This window comes from Parasteatoda tepidariorum, chromosome 1, assembly GCF_982258835.1.
Source record: "Parasteatoda tepidariorum strain Cologne lab strain chromosome 1, Ptep-v5.0, whole genome shotgun sequence".
NCBI classification, from domain to species: Eukaryota; Metazoa; Arthropoda; class Arachnida; order Araneae; family Theridiidae; genus Parasteatoda; species Parasteatoda tepidariorum.
Genome location: NC_141755.1, coordinates 41,317 through 55,559, shown reverse-complemented (window position 1 = coordinate 55,559; position 14,243 = coordinate 41,317). Strand labels below are relative to the sequence as shown.

At 27.9% G+C, this 14,243-nt stretch overlaps 1 protein-coding gene and 1 long non-coding RNA gene across 3 annotated transcripts in view; one reads left to right on the top strand and one right to left on the bottom strand.

Annotated features, from left to right (window-relative positions):
• LOC147816250 (uncharacterized) overlaps nucleotides 1-14,243 on the top strand; it is a 64,784-nt gene that overhangs the window by 18,334 nt on the left and 32,207 nt on the right. For both annotated transcript variants that reach the window (XR_015431463.1, XR_015431462.1), the window contains exons 3-6: nucleotides 3,123-3,166; nucleotides 3,357-3,444; nucleotides 4,106-4,217; nucleotides 8,579-8,691. This is a non-coding gene — a long non-coding RNA (uncharacterized LOC147816250). The remainder of the gene's footprint in view (nucleotides 1-3,122; nucleotides 3,167-3,356; nucleotides 3,445-4,105; nucleotides 4,218-8,578; nucleotides 8,692-14,243) is intronic.
• Mcad (Medium-chain acyl-CoA dehydrogenase) overlaps nucleotides 1-14,243 on the bottom strand; it is a 141,631-nt gene that overhangs the window by 99,247 nt on the left and 28,141 nt on the right. The window lies entirely within an intron of this gene.

Genomic DNA, 14,243 nt, shown 5'->3' with positions numbered 1-14,243 from the left:
TTCTAGGTGAAATAAGAAAAGTTGACCGCTATGTTCTTTTACTTTTTCAGTAAATGCTTCTTTACTAAAAGGATAATTGCAAGCACTTATTCAAAATTCGGTCAAATTAGGAATTTCCTTCAGCAAAATGAGAATTTCCCCCTTTCAAAATTTTAATTTTGAGGCGATCCTGCTGAAGGGTGATAAATCTCCCGGCATAAACAATATTAATAATAGCCTGTTAAAAAATCTACTGAATTATCATCAAAGACTAGACTAGCTCGAATTTATATTGCCTGCATCAAATATAATTACTTTCCACATCCCTGGAAATTAGAAGCAGTTATACTTTTCCCAAAACCGGGAAAAGATGTTCCAAAACCTGAGACCTTTGGACTGATAATTCTACTTTCTTCGCTGGCAAAAATCTTTGAAAAAATATCAAACTTTTTTAACTAAGATTCCGGCTCAGCAATGATGGTTTTAGGGAGAAATTTTCTACTGAAAAACAGCTTCTACGATTTATTGAGTACATCAACAATTGCTTCTATAGAAAAGAGCTTGACTAACGTTAGAAAAGTGTTCGATAAAGTTTGGCATAAAGGGCTAATTTTCAAACTACAAAAATTAAATTTACCAATAGACTACATTCTACTCATAAATTCATATCTTACAAACAGGAACTTTTAAGTCAAGTTTAAAGATAACAATTTAACTCTCAAAACTATCAGAGCAGGTGTACTTCAAGTGAGTATTCTGGCCCATTTTTCATATTTTATATATTTTCCCAAAATAAGACAATGAAGTTAAACAAATGACCGCATATTATGTAGATGATACAGCCATCATTTCAAGATGCCCTAACAAAACAATTAGAAACCTCATTATCCGTTCTAAAACCGTGAAAAAGCATAACAATTGGAAAATTAAAATAAATGCAGATAAATCGCAAATACTAAGTATTAGAAAACATAGAACAACAATCCCTATCACAGAAGATATATTATTTAACCAAAACATCCCAGTTGTTAATCAGGCTAAATACTTAGGAGTCATATTTAACAATGAACTCACTTGGAAAGATCATATTATCAACACCGTTAAAAAAAAGCAAATAATGCTATTTTTGAACTTAAACATCTTATAAGCCATTTTTCTAACTTATCACTTTCGGACAAGAATCTTATTTACATGATGCCTTATCAATACTTATGCGGATTCATTGCCAAGGGTACTGCACACAAATCTTTTATTAAAAAACTGCTAGTGTGTGAAAATAAATTCTTTAGAAAGATGGTTGCTGCTCCTAATGAATACGAAATGATAATTAATATAAATACTTAAATATCAAACCCTTAACTGAGTATATCGAAGAAAGAAAAGCCAAATTCTACAACAAAGCTGTTGATTGCGATAACGCCAATTTCATTCAACTTGAACTGATAGTTGATAATATCAGATAAAGCCCATCAACCAACTTTCTCCTCTCCGATGGTACTCTTTCAAAATTCTTTCGTCAATAATGTAATGTTTTACAGATACCTTTCCGTTTTTATTAGCCAGCATTAATATGCTTAGATGAATCATCCCTCTGTGTATCTGCGAAGCCCATTACGGAGGAGGCGGTCATGAGTTTTGACTTCAATTACTCATTGCTATAGTAAATATTTATTTCAGATTTCTCTCCTGTATCCTTGATCGCCTTTTTTTCCATGTAGGGTAAACTGACCAGTGAAGGAACACTTAAGCTTCGCTTGCCTTTTAAAAACTCATATTAATTTCAAAATTCATAATTTTAGTTAAATGACAGTCTCAACATATTTGCTACTAATTACAAATTAATTAAAAAAATTGTAGAGGACTTACATAATATTTTTTTGAAGTTTTGGAGATTCAAATAACAAGAAGTAAGAAGACCAAGTGAAGGAACACAAAATTTCCCAGTAAAGGAACACTTGATTTTGGTTATTTTTTAATGCTCTTTATGAATTTATATGCTATACAAATATCTAAAAACAAGCCTATTCTTGAAATTATAACATACAAATACTTGGAAAATATTAACTTTTTTTTTGTAATCATGAATTGAAAAGTAAAGTGTCAACATATGAACACATACTGTTCATTCAGTGGGAAATCTATGCCCAGTAATGGAACATGTCTGTTCCTTCACTGCTTAGAAGTTGTTTTTTGTATTTTTAACATACTTTTGATGTAAAACATCACTAAAGGTACAAGAAAATTAAAGTTAATCTTTTATTTTCATTAACTTAGAAAAATAACCAGTAAAGGAACACTTGTTCCTTCACTGGTTTTTCATCGTTTGGTGATCCAGTGAATAAACACCCCCTTATCTCAGTACTTTATTATGCTATGATGCTTTAAAAAAATAAAACGTAACTTCAATAACTATATTTTGAATTTTCCTTTTCACAGTGAGAAAAATAAAACTATTACATGCAATTAATTCCACTTCAAACATATAAATACAAACATTCACCTTATAATTTTTTTCAAAAAAACAAGGTGTTGCAGAGATAATAAAAAATTCAAAAATTTTTCCAGAGAAGTCTGACCAGGTAATCCAAAATATTGCTACATGACTTCCTATTGTTTGGCAGTAAGCTATTGTTACCATTCAATCTAAAGAAAAACCTTCAAATTCTTATTTTTAATCAATATATATGAAATGTTCCTTCACTGATTGGTTTACCCTATATTGCTCTTATTAATTGTTGTATCTTATCATGGATTTGTTCCATTTCGTTGCCTTATGGCAATATCACTTGAAACGAAGAAGTATCGTGAGAGGTGCTATGATACCTTACTTTGAGACTACGGGGTATGTTCTGGTTGCTTGTTGACCACCTGGAAGACTACCCGCAGGTACTTGCAGAACATCTGTTATTGAAGGGAAGCTTCTGGTATGTATTAAATCGTTGCTAATTTGTATACTTTTATCTATTTTGATTTAAATAGTGTGTCTGAATTTTTTGTAAAAGTCGTGAGTGATTTACTTTTGAAAAGTCATACAAATTTATTCTGTAAGTTTTAAAAAAATTATGTGTAATTTTGATTTTTCTCTGCATGAAACGTTTTCTTTTTTCTCTTGAATATTATTTTAATTACTCTAATTCTTGCAGACTCCCCCATTTATGCTTTCAGGTTTTACAAAAAACACTCATAGGTAAATATCGTTTTACATACTTTAAACGTAAATAAATAAACAAAATGCAATGAATTTTGTGTAAAATATCTTAATTGAAACAATCTAATTATCTTTTATTATTTTAATTTTGTGTTTGTATTTCATCATAAATTTTCGAGTATATGAATTATTTAAAATAATTTAATAAGGTTTTCAAATATTTTAATAGGTTTATCTTCTGGATTTCAATTTAAAAAATTTAGTTGTGTTAAAACTCTCTGATTGGAAAATGTTTTGCATGATGCTTGTTTCCTCACGTATGTATTTTTCTTTTTTCGAAATACTAATAACTCAAAATGGTTATGAGTTATATTATCTGTGTTAATCATTCATTTCATAACTAAGAAATATTTTTTTAGTTGTTTTAATTTCGGAATATTATAAACGAAAATTTTTCTAAAAGAGGTTTTGGTTAAAGTAAAATTTCGTTTATCATAGATTTAGTGGAAAGTAAAGCTTTGATTAACACATATATTAAGTCAAGTAAAAAACTATTTCTGCATTAGTAACTGAAATATATTTGATATGTTGTTGACAAATTAGTTACAATGATTAAACTTACAAGTTTAATCAATGTTTATTATATGATTAAACTTGCAAGTTTAATCAATGTAAATATTATATGATTAAACTTACAAGTTTAACCAATGTAACTTTATTCAGTTTAGTCCACATTGATTAAACTTGCAAAATAGTTTATAATTTAACTACTAGTAATTTTATAATTTATTTCTAACGCCATTTTCTGTTAAGATGCGGAATTTGAAATTTCAATCTACTAGAAAGAATTTATGTCATCGAAATTTAAAACCTTTTTTATGTTAATTAAAAATATTAACCAAAAATTAGTTTTTTGCTGGTAAAAAAAGTGTAAAATTATTTTTTCTTCAAATTTTTCATTTTTTTCCACACAAATAGCCAAAATTTCCAGACTTACATTTTTAGCAGTACTACCATAGATTGCGCAAACTCCTCATGCACGTTGTGTCTTTTCCGCTGGACTTCAGCAGGACTCAGTTGCGTACTGGAAGTAAGATTTATTTTTGATTACTGTTAAATTAGTTAGCTTTATGGGCTCCGTATTTTTTTCTTCCTGATTTAATTTTTTTGGGGAATACCTTTTTTTTTTTTATAAAAGTTGAATTAATTTATCGGGTTTTAAAATATTTATTTGTTATTACCTTTTTAATTATTTATTTCCCCACTTGTTTGCATTTCCCCCTCGATTCTGTTTTCTAACATTTTATGTATGTAATTATTTTCTTATTGCACGTGCTTGACTATTTTTAAATTATTTTTCATCGTTAAATTTATTCATTTATTTTTGAATTTAATTTAATTTTTATTATTTGCATATTTTTTTTTAGTATTCTATTTCTCGCGCTGCAATATGATGCCTTTCTTAAAATTATTTATTCTTGCCTCCTTCGAGCTTCGGTAGAATGTTGCAAATTTCTTCAATATGTACCGGAACTTTCATCTTATTAGTATTTTTGTTACTTAAATCAATAAAAATATCAATTGTTTTTTTTTTCTCTTTCATCTTTAATATTCTATACATTACTTTAAATATTTAACACTCAGGGTACCAGTACTCTGTTTCTGTTAAATCCATTTTAATCGTAAAATTTGACGTAGCAGAAAATCTGATTTATCGTGATTTTTACAGTGAAATTTCTGAACAACTTCATTTAAATAAATATTACTCTAAAAATTACGGTCAAAAATTTCATGGAAAAAATGTATTTTACGGATGCTGCAATCACGACTCCAGTATTTCACAGTGTTGAATTTTTCAATTTAAATATAGTTTGTGTAACAATTTGAGTCTAACAATGGAAAAAATGTCTAATGCTGGAGATATTCAATACTCAAATTTATTCATGTTAAATGAGGTAGCATTTTTGCTGCAAAAGCAATTTAAAACTTTTTTTGCGTTAGGCTCTTTTTTTTGGAACTTTGGCGCCATTCAAAATTATTATTATATTATTAAAACAGAGAATTGTATATTTTTTACTTGAGTAATATGCTGCTTCATAGGTTTAAAGGGAAAATCTAATCAAACGTTTCAAACTCTGAATCTAATGTGCGCAAAAAGATGGAAGCATATGCAAATGTTTTCATTGGTAATTTTACGGAACCTAACTTATGAAACCGCAGAAAAAATGTTTCCTTTTTTTCCCTTTTTTTTTCGGAAAAAAAACACATTTATCTAATCAATTTGTTCGAAAAAATACAGTTAAAAACTGGAAAAAAAATTAAATATTTGTCGAAAGATGAGGGAGTATCTATGGGAAGGTTTTCAATGCGTGATCTTAAAATAAAACAACCTCTACTTTTCAATAAAAGTAATGGACAATAAAACAATCTCTACTTTTCAAATATTTATAAATAATTAACTACTGAACTATTTTAGAAAGATATCTTTCTCGTCTCTTGCTTCAATTTCTCAGAGGCAAATATTTCTTTCAAGTTCTGACGAAATTTTTCTATTGAGAGTTTATCTTAGTTTAACTTACTTGGCACAAAATAAATTGTTACTCCTTCTCTAAAAGATACTGAAATCATTTCCCCCTCTTCTTCAGGTAAAATGCCATTTCCTGTCTTTTGCTGCCTTTTCGGTCAGAATGTGTCTTGGGAGTACTTTTATTATTTATGTTGGTTTCTATAATTTTTAAAATTCTTAACAAAAGTTATTTCAAACATCTGAGGAAAGACCACACCATAACTGAAGGAAATGTATGTTCTACAATCATTATGTCAATAGAACTTGTATAGAGGTGTCTGATAACAATTGATAATTTAAAAACGTCATATGCACATGGAAATTGTGAAATACTTTTACTCAGGGGATACTTTTTTTTAACAAAATCTTTCCTACTTCTAACAAAAGTTAAAATAAATAAGAAATCAAGAAGAATATTCCTTTTTGTATTATTAAAAAAAAGGAATGCATTAAGAAAACCCTTCCGTTTAAAATTGCACTGATAACTAATATTATTATTTATTATTATTTTGTTTTTATCATTTTATAAGATTAACTAATATTTCAAAACAAAATGTTAAAATGGAATGGGAACTTGATTCTTTCAATATGAGGCTCAAACTCAAGCGAAATAGAAACGTTACTAAATTTTTATTGCGTAATATTTTTGTTGTAAAAAAGAGAAACAACGTTCATCGTTAAAAGTTTCAATAATTTGCTCTTCAAAATTATCCATAATAACCAATGTGCTTAAAATAAGAATAAAACTTCAAATAATGCTTTATTTATTAGAAAAAATTATAAGAGTTTTGTTTGTAACAGTGTAGAAACGAGACATAAAAATTGCAGCAAAGCGTTTCCTATTCATAGCTGGTTAAAGTAGTTATCTCCCAGGGTTCCTTGGGGTATTCATCCACTTTTCCTTCGAGGTTAATATCTTCCTTACCTGTACTATGCATGATTCTTTATCGCCTTACGAGATCATCGCCAACAAAACCAATTATTTTTATTTTCTGAAATGCCGGATGCTATTTAGGCAAAGTATGAAATAATCGTCCTGATGAGGTTATTATGTAAATGATGTGCATGTTACTGTGAATGACCGAAATCGGTGGTTGTTGACTTTCACCGGTGAATGTTGACAATCAAATTAGTCGCTTTGGTGAATTTCCGAAATATTTATTACATCCAATTTGATATTAATTTATTCGTGGATAAAATTACATTTATTCGATATTTTAATACTTACTGACGATAGATTAGAACAAACATCAGAGTTTGGAGTATCGGGCAAATATATACCGGGCAACGGCACTTGACTTTAAAAAAAACATCGATGTAGGGTATACCGGGCAGTGGCACTTGACCTTAAAAAAACATTAGTGTAGGGTATACCGGGCAAATGTATACCGGGCAGTGGCACTTGACCTTAAAAAAACATCAGTGTAGGGTATACCGGGCAAATGTATACCGGGCAGTCGCACTGAACCTTAAAAAACATCAGTGTAGGGTATACCTGGCAAATGTATACCGGGCAATGGCACTTGACCTTAAAAAAACATCAGTGTAGGATATACCAGGCAATGGCACTTAACCAGACCTAGTATGACTAGACTTTTGGTAAATGTCCGAAATATATACTAGGTCTAGTGCCACTTTTGCTATAGCTTAAATATTTAAAAAAAAAATTTAACAAAGCGTTTGAATCAATTTTAAACTGATAACGAAATTATTGCTTTAAAATTAAAAAAATAATAATAATAACTGCGCCAGATAAGAGTAATTGAAGTAGTTGCTTTATAGAGAGCATGTGCAGAAAAAATTTTTAAAAAAAATTATCCACGTGTATCTAAAAGTGGATAAATATCCCAAGACACCATCTCCTAGTGACTAAGTGAGGGATGAATTTCTGCAAAAAAACGCCGTAACGAGAAGAGAATTTTTCACCGCAACTAAAAGATTAATGGCAAATTTGACTCTACTGTTCAAATTTAGTTGTATCAAAAGATAAGCTTTTCTACACTATTTGTAAACCACTAGAGGATATTTGTATCTGAAGAGTATTATTGTTCACGGAGAAAAAAATCTGATAAAGCTTTCTCACTTGTATAGAGTAATGGCATTTTTGGTAAATAATAATAATTTTGGTGATAAAACCAAAATTACGGTATTTTTAAGCCATTTATCTGCTAATTTTTCCGATTTTTTGAAATTCTGATTTTTAAAATTATGGTTATTATTACCATACATTTAGTAAAAGTGCACGAATGAAAAATATATTAAACCGAATAATTGCTTTTATGCCATGCTCTAAGATAACATCATAAAATTACCCAAAATTTACCAAATGCTATCAAACAGATATTAAAATTATTTATTGTTAATTTAACAACAAGTTATTACCAAAGCTCATAGGTTAAAACTACCTTTCTCTTTGATGTTCCTATAGTGCCAGAAACAAGATAAATTTTTCCCTGTTTCTATATTACCTTATTTTTGGTAATACTTTTTTCAGTTTAGTAATTACAAGATCAATTTTTATAACACAACTTGGATTTTTAAACTTTTTTTTCTAATAGTATTGGCTTCTCCTAAAACAGCCTATACTATTTGAAGTATTTTGATAGGTCTTGCATGTTTATTTTTTATTATTACTCTCACTTAATGAAAATTCTTAATAGAGATTTCTTAAATTGTTTTCCTTTTTAATTTATATGATGTATTTAATAATATTTGATTTTATATGTGTTCATTAAAACGTTTATGTGTGCATATTTTTTGTATTATAATTTATAATTGTAAGTTAATTAATAATTGGAAATAGTATTGCTAAAATTTTATTTTATTTCTAGTGAAATGTTTAATTTTTATTATAAGTGTTCTTAAATAATTATTTTCTTTTGCAGCTTATACTCTGTTATAAGAAAATAATTTCGTCTTGTACTTGTGTTGTGGTCTATAACTGTGGTCTATAGCACAAACTTAAATATTTCGTCTGCATCAAAAAAAGATAATCCAGGTATTTAGCATGTTTCATTATTAAGTGTGAAAAATTATTAAAATTTTTCATTAATATTAAAATCATGACCCTTAGATACTACTTTTTCTTCACAACGGTAAATTTAAATTTTCTTGTGTAATTTATCTAGTATCTCAGTAGTCTCCCCCATACAGATTTGGTTTTTTATATTTTAATGGTGATTAAAATTTCATATTTAGTATTTTGTAAATTTGACATCTAAAATGCATGGACTACTCCAATTTCTTATAAACTGTTATTAAAAACAATTCTATTCCGTAGTATAACATTCAATTGTTGTATTACGAAACTAAATCCAATAAAAGATACGCTTGAATAGAATCATCAAATAATATCATGATAAAGGAATAAATAGACACCGTAGACCTCCGATTATCCAAACGCCGATTTACCGGATTATCCATATTTCCGAATCGTACAAGGACCATATTTATTTCCCCCCCCCCCCACATTGATAGAAATTTTACTAAAAAAATGGTTAAATAATAATTTATTTAATTGTTACTTAACCAAACCATATTCAAACAAAACCGTCAAATAACCGTAAACAAGATGGTATTCAAACTGTTGACTTTGACTAGAACCGTTTATGAACTACTTTCACCTAATACGGTTAAGCAACCAGAATTTCATCGCAATAACTAAACCCACCTAATAAGGTCATTCAGTTCCTTGCAAATAGGTACATATTATAGCCCCCAAAACGGCTAATCTGTCAATCTGATGACCAACATAACGAATGTTCGAGTCCCAGCATTGACAACACAATATTTCTTTCATTCTTTTCAGCACTTAAGAGTTAAATGTGTTCTCCCCAATTTGCGACCTTGGGCTGTCAGAATTCGAATTATCAGAATAGTCTCATTCACACATAAATGGAAGCACCATAAAGCTGTTAAACTCTCTCCAATCTCCAGATAAATTTCTTTTTTATGATTTCGAAACTATTCTACTTGTAAATAGATAAAAAACCGTACAGTTTTCTATTCGTGGTTTTTTAACCATACTTGTTATAAACGGATTCAATACCGCAAAGGTAAAAAATGTTCTTTACCGTCAACTTTATAGTTAATTGGAAGACTGCTGTCAGTCATTTTATCACAATTTTAGAAAAAAAATTCTAACAATGCAAAACAGTCAAATTCGCGAAAAAGCAGGGCTCGAAAAAACTCAGAAATTTTACCCGTTCCCGAGGACGGCTTGTCCAATAATGTGCCCGTCCTCCTTTGAAACTAACCCGTAGCTTCTAAATAAATAAAAGTATAATTTTCTCTTATTTATTACAAACATTTTTATAAATTGCACAATGAATAAGTAGTTACTAGGATTACATTATACAGTAATAAAAGAAATACTGGGTTACTAATAATAACCTAGTATTCCTTTTATGAAATAATTTAAATGACAAAGATCAAGTTATCTGGAATGTCAATTTATCCGAGGGTACTGCGTTTTTTAAATGAATCAAATATGACGTTTGCCAGTTCCATAATCAAGTCAATGATTTACAGAGGTTTCTGCACAGAAATCTGCAAGGGGTTTTCCATTTAGGTAACGCTTCTTGTTTAAGACCACTACGTACTTTTTTTTTTTTTTTTTTTTTTGTAAGTTCATTGCTGAAAAGCCCCTTTCAACCTCTGCAGTACTCCCAGACAAAGAAAACATCAATTCCACCATGCGCAGTATGTTGCTTTATTTCTAGATTAGAGGGTCATTTTAGAAGTGAGGAGCTAGACTCTTGTAAGATAACAAAAATTGAAAATGTATCACGAACATTAATGGGTAAATGGCTGTCCGCGCGGACGTCGGATTCGAGAAATTCGTTGTCCGCGAGGAATTTTTGACAGCCGAGGGCGGGGGGATGGGCTGTTTTTCGAGCCCTGCGAAACAGTTTTATTTAATATCCAACGTCTTTAAGGTCTTTTTTATTAAAAAAATAAAAAGCATTTAATGTCATGTACTTATTTGTTATGATTTCCTTTTTCACAATGCCTCTATCTTATCAGTATGTTATGAATAATAAATAATGTTTTCGGTGATACCTGATTGCGCTAATGGTTTTCTGAAATATGGTGGACTGCGCTGCTAACATCTTATCCCCCTTTAATAAAGGTTGGTGGACTGCGCTTAAGGTAACCCTTATGACCATCCCTCCTACTTCATTCATGCAGTAAAACAATTTCTGATAAAAGCATCGTCTCGTTATCGTCCAATATTGTTCGCCAGAAGCTAGTGTGCTGAGGGTGGCGGGGGATTTGTCAATCAGTTTTCCTCATCTTTTAGTAATTTTTATTTAAAGGGATTTTTTTTATATATTTGTAAATTTTAATACTTCTGTAATTTTAAAATACAAACTGTATTTTAGCTATGAAAAATATTTTGTTTTTGTAGTTCATTTTAAGGTGACATATGGCTTTCAAAGTTTCGAAAATCGGTCAAAATTTCAATTAGACCTATGCGATTGTTTCAAGAATATTGGTTAAAAAGTTAAAAAATATATACATTTGTTGCTCACTTGTCGTCTTAAGTTGGTTAAAAAATAAAAGTTCAGGGCGCAGTATTAAGTTTTAATTAAGTTTAAAAAACCTTACTTTAATATTTAATAATTTGAATTTATTTAATATATTTAATAATTTAAAAAAAGATTTACACGCAATTTTTGAATATATTTAATAATTTGAATTTTAAACCAGTTTTAACCAATCTATCTTAACCAAACTTCTGCATATTATTTTTAAAAAAATATTTGAACATAAAATGACTCTGACCAGAAGCCATGGTTGGCAATCATTATTTTTTTTACTCCGAAATCGCACATATTTGATTTAAAATGGATTTTTTTTTATTCGAATAAAATTAATTGGATTTTTTAAAATTTACCATCCAAAGCATCTGATACAATATTTTAATAATATACTATTGTTTAAAAATAGAAGTAAAATAGTTAATATTTCTTACTAAAAATGGATAAAATTATTATTATATTATTGCATACTAATCACTGCGTTAAGAAAAAAAATCATAGTTATATTTCTCAGATTCAACTTGGTGATAATTGCTAAAATTGTCAACTAGACATGATGACAATTTGTCAACTAGACGTCAAATGAAAAGTAAATTAGTTTAGATAAGAAAACATTACTGAAAAAAAAAATTATGTCATTCTGGTTTGGGGAAGTCTTGATACACTCTAACTCTATATTCAATAAGATATAAAAGCTTTGCATTTTAATTAGCAAAAAACTAAATGGATATAATTGAAATGTATTTTTTGAAAATTATTTAAACATATTAAAAGGAAAATTACTATTTAAAGGTTTCATATCACTCTTATTTAAGTGTAGTCTATTTTGAAACATAATAATTACATGAATATCCCTTTTGATATTTCTTAGTAAAAAAAATCTTTCAATTCAAGTCAAATTTCTTAGTAAAAAAATATTTTAAATTATATATTTTTTCAATTAATATTTTTTTAATAATTTTGTTGAAATTACTGATTTATTTTTTTAAAAAAAAATCACTATTTGCATCAATGCATTTTATAATGAAAGGGATAACATAGTGATTTCAATGCATATGCATTTTATTATTCCGTGGTAAAAAAAATAGCTTTCTTAATAAACACACATTATCAATTAAAACAGACTTTTTAAAAATTCACACATTTAAGAATGTATTTATTAATTATACTGTATGAAAATATGTAAAACTTAAATTAATAATTTTTTAAAAAATTAATTCATAATTAATGTTATAAAAATTATGTCTGTTTAAGTTATTGTTTTTTTTAAAAATTAAACTGATTTAAATTAGTGATTTATTTTTAAAAATTTAAAACATTTAATCAGGAAATTCATGACTAAAATGAAGTGATTTATGCCAACCCTGACAGAAGCAATCAGAAACTTAAAAATCTAGCATATTTTCTTTAAAATTTAATTTATATGTTTTTAAAAAAAAACCTTAAAATAAAGTTGAATTATTTCGTGCATTTTTTCTTATTCGAAATGATTTTTAACAAATTCTTTCGGTTTTGCTTACAGTAACTTCGCAGTAAGAATTTGATTTTCAATATATATATTGAAAATCATATTCTTTTTATCTACTAAGTTGATAATTGAGTCAATCTGGAGATAAATATAAGCTTATTTACTCTATAGTTATGTGCAATACAAATATGATCTTATATCGAGTTTTGCTGTCAATTCAAAATTTAAAAAAAGAAGAAAATATTGGAAACAATTTTTTTAACACAATTCAATTATTTTTCTTTAATCACTTAATAAAAATCCTAATATATGTCTTATAAAATAAAATAGTTTCGAAAAACAACAACTTTTCTAAAGTTTTGTTAGGAAAAGCAAAACTTAAAATACTGAGTGTAACTTCTTAATTTATGAGTGTCGAGTCGACATAGTCTCAGTTAATTTTCCAAGTGCATGTTTTTTTTTTAATATAAATTTTATCATAAAAGGCGTTGCAAGAATTTCTCATAAATTATTTTTTAGAAAAGTAAAAGTATAAAAGTTGGTAACTTATTTGATATTTTTATATTATTCGTCTTTTTATCTTCATTTTTAGAGTTAATAAGAAAATCTTGCAACAAATTATAAGATAAAATTTAATAAAATGGCATAATATCAGAAAAATTAACTGAAAATATATTAACTCGATTTTCCCATGTTACCCTCAATATTTTAATTTTTACTTTAATTTTAATTTTTACTTTATCGAATAAAACTATAAAAGAGCTGTTTTGTAAAATTTTTAAAAATAATTTCATTCTTACTCTGAAGATATCTCGTGATTGTTAAACTGTTTCTTAATTTTAACTACAAAACACTGAGTACTATATTTAAACAAAATAATGTGTTTAAATGTGTCCTAATCAAATTTTTTATTCACAATAAATCGAAAGTTGAAAAGGAAATAACACAATGTTCTCAAATGCATAAGTTCACCCGTTCTATAATTACATTTGTAAATTAACTTACCCATAAAGATAATAAAATTGTAATGATAAATGCAATACTATCAGTAAATGTATTATATTCTAATTGTAAATCTAATCCTGTTTGAAATAACTCGAATTTAATAAATTGGACTAATATATTTTGATATATTTCTGAGCCAAGTAGAAGCTTATCGCCAAGTTAGTGCTTGATTTTAATAAATTGCATCCCTCACATGTCAATGTAGAGAGAGATCTACCTACAAACGTTATCAACTAGCAGCGCAATCAGCATACTGCTAGGGGTGGGGGTTATAATTGAGGCAATTACTGAGCGCAGTCCACCATTGCCCTAATGTTTTAACTAAATAAAAAAAAGTGCATTAGATGAAATGAAAATGTTTAAAAAGGATCTCTCCGGAGAAAAATAGTAATAAGTAGAGTTGCATGTTAATTATAAGTACCTCTTCTAAGTTACCTACTCTTTCTTATTTTTAATACTTCTTGGTTATAGAATTAAAAGTAATTAAAATACTACCTATTCATAGTATTTTAATGTTAATGAACGTTTATAAAT